This window comes from Lissotriton helveticus, chromosome 12 (assembly GCF_964261635.1).
Source record: "Lissotriton helveticus chromosome 12, aLisHel1.1, whole genome shotgun sequence".
Taxonomy (NCBI): Eukaryota; Metazoa; Chordata; class Amphibia; order Caudata; family Salamandridae; genus Lissotriton; species Lissotriton helveticus.
Genome location: NC_136073.1, coordinates 654247395 through 654257677, shown reverse-complemented (window position 1 = coordinate 654257677; position 10283 = coordinate 654247395).

Sequence of the window (10283 nt, the reverse complement as noted above, 5' to 3'; positions counted from 1 at the left end):
TGCGCTGCGGTGTCATAGTTTGTAAGTGGTGGTGCTGAGGGAGTTGATGAGACGTACTTCGGTGGCCTTGATCCAGCTGCAACGGGGGCAATGATGGCAGTTGTGTACGGTGGGCATGGTGAAGTCATGATGTATACAATGATGGTTGGTCCAGGAGAGTACAGTCGGGTGGCTGTAGTTGAAGGTCCCAGTGGCCGGTGACTCGCTGCTTGAGTCTGATGTTGGGGCGCTACCCCAGGAGGGGGTAGCGTTCTGTCACTGGGGTTGCCCAAGTGGAACTTGAGTTCGCCGAGTAGGATGTCGCCGGTGGATGGGAGAGCCTGGTTTGCAATGAGGTCTACAATGATATCGGAGAATGGGTGTCCATGTGCCGGGAACCTGCAGATGAGGTTGCCGCAGGGGATGGGTTGGGGTTGGGGTTGGTCTGGATCTGGAAGCAGAGGTGTTCCATGGTCATGGTTGGGTCATTAGAATGCGTGGTTAGTTGGAGTGTGCTTCTGGACGTGATGGCAATGCCTCCTCCTGGACGATTGGGTGGTCCTTGCGGGTGATTTATTAGCCATCAGTGATGGCGATAGCGATGTCCGGTCTGGAGCAGATGTTGGTCCTGGCAGGCAATGTGGCATCCAGGGTTTGTGGCGAGGTGGGTGCTGGTGCGGTAGGGGTAGAGTGACCCAGAGGAAGGGTCCTTGGTGCTGAGCGCGGTCCAGGGTCAGACGGACGCAGACGAGCTTGCCTATGGCTTGCCTTTGGCATGGGAAACGTCCATTACAATGCAGGCATAACATTGCAATACCTTTAGGATGCAAATCCAACAATGCTGGGGCATGAACATCGCATTCCTTTGCAACGCATTGTGAAGTCAGTAATGGGGTATTTTTAATTTTTAGGGTGGGTATGGGTTTTGGGTGTCGGAGATGAAATGTGGGTGTAATATGGGGTAATTTTTTTTAATTTGGGGTGTGTTTTGGGGTCAATCATGAACATTGGGGTGTGCATTTGGGTCAAATATGAAAATGTGGGTGTGCATTTGGGTCAAATATGAATATTAATGGTAACATCTCCACAATCCACCACCTTTCCTACTGTTGCAATATGCCTAGTATTAGTATGCATTGTGATGGAATGCGATGAAAATCTCCGCGAATATTGGTGAACTAATACCGCTCAACTATGACTCTTTATTAAAGGAGGTCGCTTCTTTACTTAAAAAATGGCATAAGATCCCACTTAGTCTAGTTGGACGGATTAACCTAATTAAGATGAAAGTTTTGCCCAAATTTTTGTACTTATTTCGATCAATCCCTATACGCCTTAATATCTGTTTCTTCAAAAAACTGGATGGTATTTGTAGCAGCTATATCTGGGGCTATAAGAAAGCCCGCAGATCGATTCAAACGCTTAAACTTCCAATTGAAAAAGGAGGGTTAAACTTCCCAGATTTTAAGTTATATTTTTTTGCAACTTTCTTTGGGCGCTTCAGAAGCTTGCTTAAAATGGGCAATCCATTATTTTTTTTTCAGCTTATGTTGGGCACAGATGGCAACCAATTTCTGGCCAGAGTGCAGGATCCGAATTACTACATAAGGGTCAAGTTTAAGACCGCTAGGGAGATCGTAAGAATCTGGAACTCGATGATGATTTTTAGTAATACTTCCTTCTTTCATTCTGAACTACAGATATGGGGCAATCCAGGACTACCTGGTATTTTTTCGGATGGTGCGGGCCGCTGTGGGCCAGCTGTGGTATTAATACCTTAGGTGACCTTTATAGCTCAGCCGGATTTCTTGATTTCACATCACTCAAACTATTGTATAAATTGAATGACTATATGTATTTTAAATATATTCAAATCCGAGATTTCTTTGTCCGAAAAATGAAAATTAATGAGGTTGCAGATTCTGACATTATGAAGTGTCTTTACTCCAGTAAGACTAAATCGCTTATTAGTGAGGGATATAAATATTTAAATCGGATCAAAACTGATGACTGTATTAAGCTAGCAGCAAAATAGACTACCAGAATGGGTGTTAATATAATTCCAAATCAGATATCAGCCTCTCTGTGTCAACTCAATTGGGTGGTTCAGTCTTCTAGCTTAAGACTACAGTTATACAGAACTGTTTGTGAACTTTACTATACCCCTCAAAGAATTTCACGCTGGACACCTAATAATTTATATAATGATTGTACTAAATGTCCTAAATGCGATCTTTTTGCAGCAGATCAGGAGCATATGCTTTTTTCTTGCCCCGTATTGTCTGAGTTCTGGAAGGGAATAGAACGCATTCTTAATCAAAAGTAGATCATCTTTTCACCTTTCTCAGCTATCACGGTCTTGTTGGACCTGCAGGACCTAAGTAGCCCTCATAAAGATCTAAACACTATTTTAGTTGCTTGTGCAAGACTGACTATCGCGAGGGCTTGGATCTCTACGAAACCTCCACATGTTATGGAGTGGTGGTCATTAGTTAATGAAATCTTAACGATGGAATCTGCATTAGCTAAAATAAGAGGACCTCGTTCTGTGAGGAAATTTGAGAGAATCTGGGGAATGTTATTAAACTCTGATAACTGACCTTCTTTGTTCTAAAAGCACAACCTCAACATCATCTCCTACGCCGACGACACCCAGCTGATCCTCTCCCTCACCAACGACCCCGCCACCGCCAGAGCCAACCTGCACGAAGGGATGACAAATGTAGCCAAATGGATGTCGAACAGCCGCCTGAAACTGAACTCGGACAAGACTGAAGTCCTCATCCTGGGATCCTCACCCTCCGCCTGGGACGACTCCTGGTGGCCCCCCACCCTGGGCAGCGCACCCAAACCAACAGACCACGCATGCAACCTGGGCTTCATCCTGGACTCCTCCCTCTCCATGACCAGACAAGTCAACGCCGTCTCCTCGTCGTGCTTCAACATCCTGCTCATGCTACGTAAGATCTTCCGATGGATACCCACCGAGACCAGGAAGACGGTCACCCAGGCCCTCGTCACCAGCTGTCTGGACTACGGCAACTCCCTCTACGCCGGAACCACCGCCAAACTCCAGAAGAGACTCCAGCGGATCCAGAACACCTCAGCTCGACTCATCCTGGACATCCCCCGCCGCAGCCACATCTCCGGACACCTGAGAGACCTGCACTGGCTCCCGGTCAACAAGAGAATCACCTTCTGGCTCCTCACCCACGCACACAAAGCCCTACACAACCAAGGCCCAGGATACCTCAACAGCCGCCTCAACTTCTACGCTCCCAAACGCCAGCTTCGATCGACCAGCCACGCCCTCGCCGCCGTCCCCCGCATCCGAAGAGCCACCACAGGAGGAAGGTCCTTCTCCTACCTGGCCGCCAAGACTTGGAACTCCCTTCCGACCCATCTCCGCCTGACCCAAGACCACCTCGCCTTCAGGAAGCAGCTCAAGACCTGGCTGTTCGAACAGTAGCGGACCGCCCCCCCCAGCGCCTTGAGACCCTCCGGGTGAGTAGTGCGCAATACAAATGCTTTGATTGATTGATTGATTGAAGCTTTGTTAAAACTATAAAAGTTATGCACCTAGGATATGTATTAATGTTATATGAATTATTTACTATAAGTTACATCTCTGCATTAATATCTGTTAGTGAATTGTTTTTTTCTCTTTTGAGTTTGAAATGAATGGCTTTATTTCTTTTACTTTGTTTCTGTCTCTCGCAATGTCAATAAAAAGGTTTAAAAAAAAAAAAAGAAATGCGACATAATGGTATGCGTCGTAACTCCATATATACCTTTGGCACACCAGTGAAACGCCTGCTGCGCATGGCTGCACAGTAACCGCCATTGAGATTGTCTACGGGGGACTGGACAGCTGGGAGGTGGGAAACCCTGGAAAGAACGCTGGATGGGGCGTGAATGCAGGGGTGTGTGTGTGTGAGGGTGTTGTAAATATTTAAATGAGAGAAATCTTACTTTGAGGCCGGGTACCGTGTCTTCATTGCTCTAGCACTCCTGAGTCTGCTTCCAGGAACAGGAAGAAGGGATCCAGGCTCCCTCGAATAAGCCAATCACAACGCTGCAATGCGGCATTGGGATTAGGCATTGGCGCCGGGACGAGGCGTTCAGCCAGGGGCTGGAGGTGTGGGCATGTTCTCCATGCAGGCTGTAATTCAGCCCGTATTACGACCAGGACAGTGCGCATGACTGCTTTGTGCAGCCTGAGCGAGCCGATCAAACAGTCAGTGCACACTTGAGTGGGCCTGCCACTCCGCCCCTGCCCTGCTCCATGAGTGGAGCAGCCCTAACCACCCTCACACCCGCAAAGGAAACATGGCGCGATAACATCAGGAAGTTATCATCATGTGATGATTGTTCCTCTTCTTGCACTGCTTGGAAGCAGTGGGGCGATGCTCTGCTGCCATAGTGGATGAGCCGGAACTGAAGGTGCGTCATCTACTGGTGCAAGGCCTAGGTGACTCGACCCCTGGGCCCCCTTCGCTACGTGTCCCACCTTCTCCTTACCTGGACATTGACATCATGGTGCAATCTGCTAAACTCTCTCCAAATCTGTTACTCACCCAGCAGGAGCCTCAGCTAGGTGGGATTTCACTAGCGTGGGCACAGCAGTCGCCTCCAATCCGCTGGTAAACCTCCCGATGCAGTTGATGCATGTGGGCCCCCTTAGACGTAAACTTGCAGCGCTCCCGCAACACAAGTTTGGCGCAGCTCAGGGGCCTCACCCTCCACAGCGTCCGGGCAGCGCAACCTCATCCGGCCCGTGATTCAGAGAGGTGCCACCCACTAATGGTAATCCTCTCTGTGTACCACGTTGGTGTGCAGGAGCACCTCTACCATTCACAGTGTTGTAAAGGAAGATGCACAGTCCAACTGTGTAAGATAATCCTTTATTGTAGCTTGGTTCTAGGATAGGTAAGTTGGAGAAGATAGAAAGTATAGATAAAGCCCTACCAGGAGAAAGCTCCTAGCAGCTCAGCCTGAGTTGACCAACTGACACTGTGAGCACAGAGAGACATCCAGGCATTCAATGATGTCATGGTACATTCTATTCAGTGGAGAACAGTAGAGAAGTCATTTACTACACACAGTTCCATGGGACGCAAAGGCAGTCTTCTCACACCGGTCAGCAACGTCTCCATGCGACCGGCCAGACTTCACCACCAGGTACGGGCGATCACTGCACCTCAGTGTCTACCACCACAGGTCATCGACTCCACAGCCCCTCAGCATCCCACTCCAGGCTCCAAATGCAGGTCCAGTGACCAGGTGCAGGTCCAGCGAGGCATGCAGGCTCCAGACGCAGGTCCAGCGACGCATCCAGGCTCCAGACGCAGGTCCCACGACGCATCCAGGTTTCAGATGCAGGTCCAGCGAGGCATCTAGGCTCCAGACGCAGGTCCAGGGAGGCATCCAGGCTCCAGACGCAGGTCCAGCGAGGCATCCTGGCTCTCATTCTGGTCATCCTGGATGTTCAGTGGGTTGCAGGGGTTGTTGATGTGTGCTTCACTTGGCCCTGGAGGCTCCAGTCTGCATTTTATTGTTTTTTATGCCTATTTTCTATTTAAGGTTGACTGATAGGCAATTTTTGCATCAGAGGCAAAGGAGGCAAAAAAAATCATTTTGGGCTGACTAACGCGTGTTTTTTATGGCTAATGAACCTATCTATAGTTTTCGCACGCTAACGCCGGATTTCCTATCGTCATCGCGCTAATATTAGTGGCAGTTTTCACAGTGATCCCTGATACTATCGCCATGTAGCGACGGCTTGTTAATACGCCGTTGACATGGCGATAGTTTTCAGTGGTAAGCAGCGGTTAAAATACTGCCGCTAACTAACATTAGCAGTAGTTACCGCCATTGCTTGTACATATGCCCCATTGTTTCCTAGAGCCTACATAACATTCTCAAAATAAAATTAAGTGCATTGCTTTTTGAAGCGTCATTTTATCACAACAGCATGGAATGCCCACTTTGTGCCCTTAACCACCTGGCTGATCCATTAGCAGAAGGTGAACCAGATTTAACCAAAAATGAATCAACTAAAATCTTGCTTGGGTATGCGTCATGAACGGAAGGTAGGGTTCAATGGCACAAGGGGTCGAATTGATGGTGTGTGTCATAAGTAGATTCAGTACACCAGCGCAGTCTCAACACATTTTCCTCAAATATTTTTTAAATATCTTTAGATCAGTTTAATAATTTTGGTTTAGCAAAAAAAAATTGGCAAACCCAACTTAATAAATCAGCTCCTTAAAAGCTTCAGCCATGGGATAACAATGCCTTTTTCCAATGACAAACAGTCCTTCACTATTGCCAGTGTTAAACAAGCTTCTGGTTTCACCCATGTTGCCACCCACAGAGCAGAGGTTTTAGCTTTACAAAATCCTCTATATATGGTGCCCCCAGTTCATTGTGACATATAAAAAAGAGCATGTTATGTTATGTTATGTTATGTTAAAAGTGATTTGTAAAGTGCACGTTCACCAGACGGTTTCTTTGGGGTGGCCATAAACCTCCTTAAAAAACACTTCTCGGTCTTCTGAATTACACTAGATCCGGAAGCACCCCATTTCCCTGCCCAATAGGACACAACTGAAATACAGTTAGATTTATACAGCTGCAATATCTGAGGAGAGGTTTTTGGTCCAGTTTAGCAGCAAATCAAACAAGCATTTGCAATGCAATTGGTCCCGCATTTGCCAGAATTAGAGCTATTGGCAATGTGAATAAAAATGTCTTTTATTTATGTGTTTTGTTTAGAGTGTAGTGGATGTGTGTGAATTGGAATTAGGTTAGTTGTATTGGAAATGCTAGTTGTGCAATTGTGCGGAGTGGAATTATGTGGTATAGTGAATAGATGGGGGTTAGAGCTACACAGAATAGATATAGATTGAAAGCAAGATAGAGAGGCATATGTAGTGTGTAGGAAGTGGTGAATGACTTTGGCATCTATGTGAACGTGGCACGAAAGTGAAGAAAGAATGTCCAAGTATATTTACAAAAGGGGAATTGGTGCAGCCGGCTTGGTGGCAGTAGAGGGATGGCTTAACACTGAGACAGCACCCTCCTGGGGACACAGAGAGGAAACAGAAAAGAGGAACACTGGCAATCTTCATAAAAAGGCCTGCATGGTTTAAAATGAACACTATAGTATTTATAGAAAGCTGAATAATGTGAAATGATAGCGAGTTAAGGGTCTAAACAAATTACACACCGTGGAGCCTGCACTGAAAGCATGAAAGGGCCTTTATTCAACCCTAACCTTGGGAGCTGCCATTGGAAGGCTTTCTATACAGCTAAAGTACACTTGAAATCTCAGTGATTCTTATTTCATAAGCAGGATTAGCTCATTTCCAGCACATGGATAGCATATACACTAGCGGCTGCTAACGGAGGGAGTGGTGGGTGGGGCAGTGGGAGGTGAATAAAATTTAAAAAAAAAACACTTAACTGGGCTGGCTGGCCGGCTATTGCCTCTCCTTGTTCCTCTTCCTTCTTCTTCCTGTCTCCCCCAGCAGCAGGAACAGGAAGCACCCACCCAGGCTTCCCACAGCCAATTATAATGCTGCAATGCAGCATTGTGATTGGTCTGAGTGCTGTGGGTCAGCACTCAGACGGGGAATGGTAGGCTTTGCATGTTTCCCACCAAGCTGTGTAATGTGCATGACTGTATGGTCGACTCGAGATGGCTAGTCAAGCAGTCATGATCACTTGAGGAGTGCAAACTACTCCTCTTCCCTGCTCTGGCCAGCCCCCGCCACACGAGCCACTGTTTTCAATAGAAAAAATGCAATGATAATAAAGATACATTATCATTGTATTTTTTTTCAGCAGTGGGGTGATGCTCCTCCACCATAGCGGAGGAACCGCCACTGAACATACATCTAATTTAAATGGACCTGTGGCGGGGACACAGACTTGACTTAAAAAAACACATGCAAAGAAGACAGGTTTCCAATGTAGCGTGAGAGAGGGTTGAAAGGGGACACTGTCACTGCCATAAAAGATAGAGGTAGAGAGGTGTCAGAATAATGGCAGGTAAACACTTGGAAGCAGCAGAACAGCAAGCATACCCTTCCGCCCACAAGAAGGTGCCATGTAAAGTTGGAAACACAAGATGCTGTTATCCAAAAACACAGCTGTTATTCAGAATGCCACCCAACTCTTACACCAGCATAGCTTCCAAAGTTTCGGTTTGCTTATGTGAGACATTTTAATAGTTTAAATGTACTTTTGAGCGACATTCAATGACCATGAATGACACTTTCTCGCTACTAAATTCATGCAATGATGTCCATGGATACAGACAAATATCAGAAATCACACTCACTTGAGCAACGAGAAACTCTGCAGCTTTAAAACCAAGGGGCAGATTTATGAGGCACTTACGCCACGTTTACGCCGCTATTGCGTCACGCAAGGCGGCGTAAATGTGGCGCATCCCTACGAACGATTTACAACGTGACGCATCTAGGCAGATGCGCCACGTTGTAAAGCCCTGCGCCGCTTGTGGGCGTTCCGGCGCAGGGTGGGCGTTCCGGGGCAGGTGCGCCTCGCAAAAGTGGCTGAGTGAAATCTATAAGATTTCACTCAGTCACTTTCTGGCCAATGCTGCGTCAAAAGCCTGCGCCTGCTTGAAGCAGGCGTAGGTCTTGACGCAGCATTGTTAAGATGGGGCACCCCCGAGCCTTGCTGGAGCTGCGTTGCGCTTGCGACGCAACTCCAGCAATGCGTCACCTTTACGGCACAGATGCGTCACGCATCTGTGCCGTTTTTGCCCCATGGTGCGCCGCATTATAAATGCGGCGCACCATGGGTGGCGGAGCTGTGGCGCACTGTGGCGCACATTAACTGGCGCATCCCTGGGGATGCGCCAGTTAACATAAATCTGCCCCCTATTATTTTTAAATCAAGCACATTCCACCTTAATCTCTGCTCTAGGTGAAACTGACCCTCAAGCTGTCTCAAAAGCAGCAACCCACTGAGAAGCTATGCACAAAAAATACAGGGGCATATGATCAAGTAAGGGCGTTACATTATCGCCGCTTTTATCAGCAGGAAACTGCCGATAAAGCGGCGATAATGGGCTTGATAATATGCTCTATGAATTTCAATCGAAGCCCATGTTGGATGTCTTCACATCTAACATGGGCTTCGACTGGAATTCACAGAGCATATTATCAAGCCCATTATCGCCGCTTTATCGGCAGTTTCCTGGCGATAATGTAACGCCCTTACTTGATAATATGCCCCACAGTTCTGTAAATGCTGGTAGACTTTCTTTGCAGCAGGCATATTAACCCTCTGTGCTACTTTATGGTGAGTGTCAAAACTGGCAGTAGACATAACTACGACCTCTTTCAGCAGGAACATTGATCTGTGTGCTGGGTAAAACCTACACTATAGAAAACAGATAAATAAATACAAAAATTAATGGCTGTAGGTATTTGGAGGAACCGAAGAGCAGAAAAACAAATACAGTGTTAGTGGTTTTAAAAAAAAAAACATTTTTTCAATTCAAGAAAACTTTATTCGGTTTGTGGTTCAAACCATAAAAGTTGCACAACATAAAAACAATTTAAATGACAGTGCTTGTGTTGAGATGAACACCCAAAACAGCAATAATAATGAATAAGTAGATAAAGAGAGAGAACCTGAGGAAAATACTCATTACTGATCCATGTAGTTCATAGAGTTGACAGTAGCTTTTAAAAAACCCACTATAAAAAATAAACAGTCCTCTTTCAGTAACTGGAAATACATTGATGCAGGACGAACCTGTCTAAAATTTATTATTTTTAAAATAGGAACCAAATAGCGTTTACGAGGGAAATCATACAATTTACATAAAAACATCAAATTCAGCTTATCCTGTGGAGACTGTCTGTCGCAGCCACAGGAGCTGCCACTTTGCCTCTAGGAAAACATTTGGGTCTGGCGAGCAGAAGATGAAAACAGTTCAGCCGAAACCTAGTTAAAAATGTTCATTGGCTCTGCCCTAGGGGTTGTTTTAAGCATTATGTATGTCCGTACGCTAGATTTCTGTACCTCCTTGGCTTCCCTTTCCGTGTTCCTTTCTGACAAAAAGGCTACCTTGATTACCTCCACATCTCTCTTGGTAATGCATTCGGGATTGGTAAATAGGACCCCCCAACCTAGCCTTCCAAAGCTTTTCTTCACGTAGCTCAGCCACGGAATGCGAGCCGAATGATCAAGAACCATGCAATCTCTCATGATCAAGTGGGTGAGAGGGAGGTCTGTATTCAGCCAACTTTTAACCAACTGGT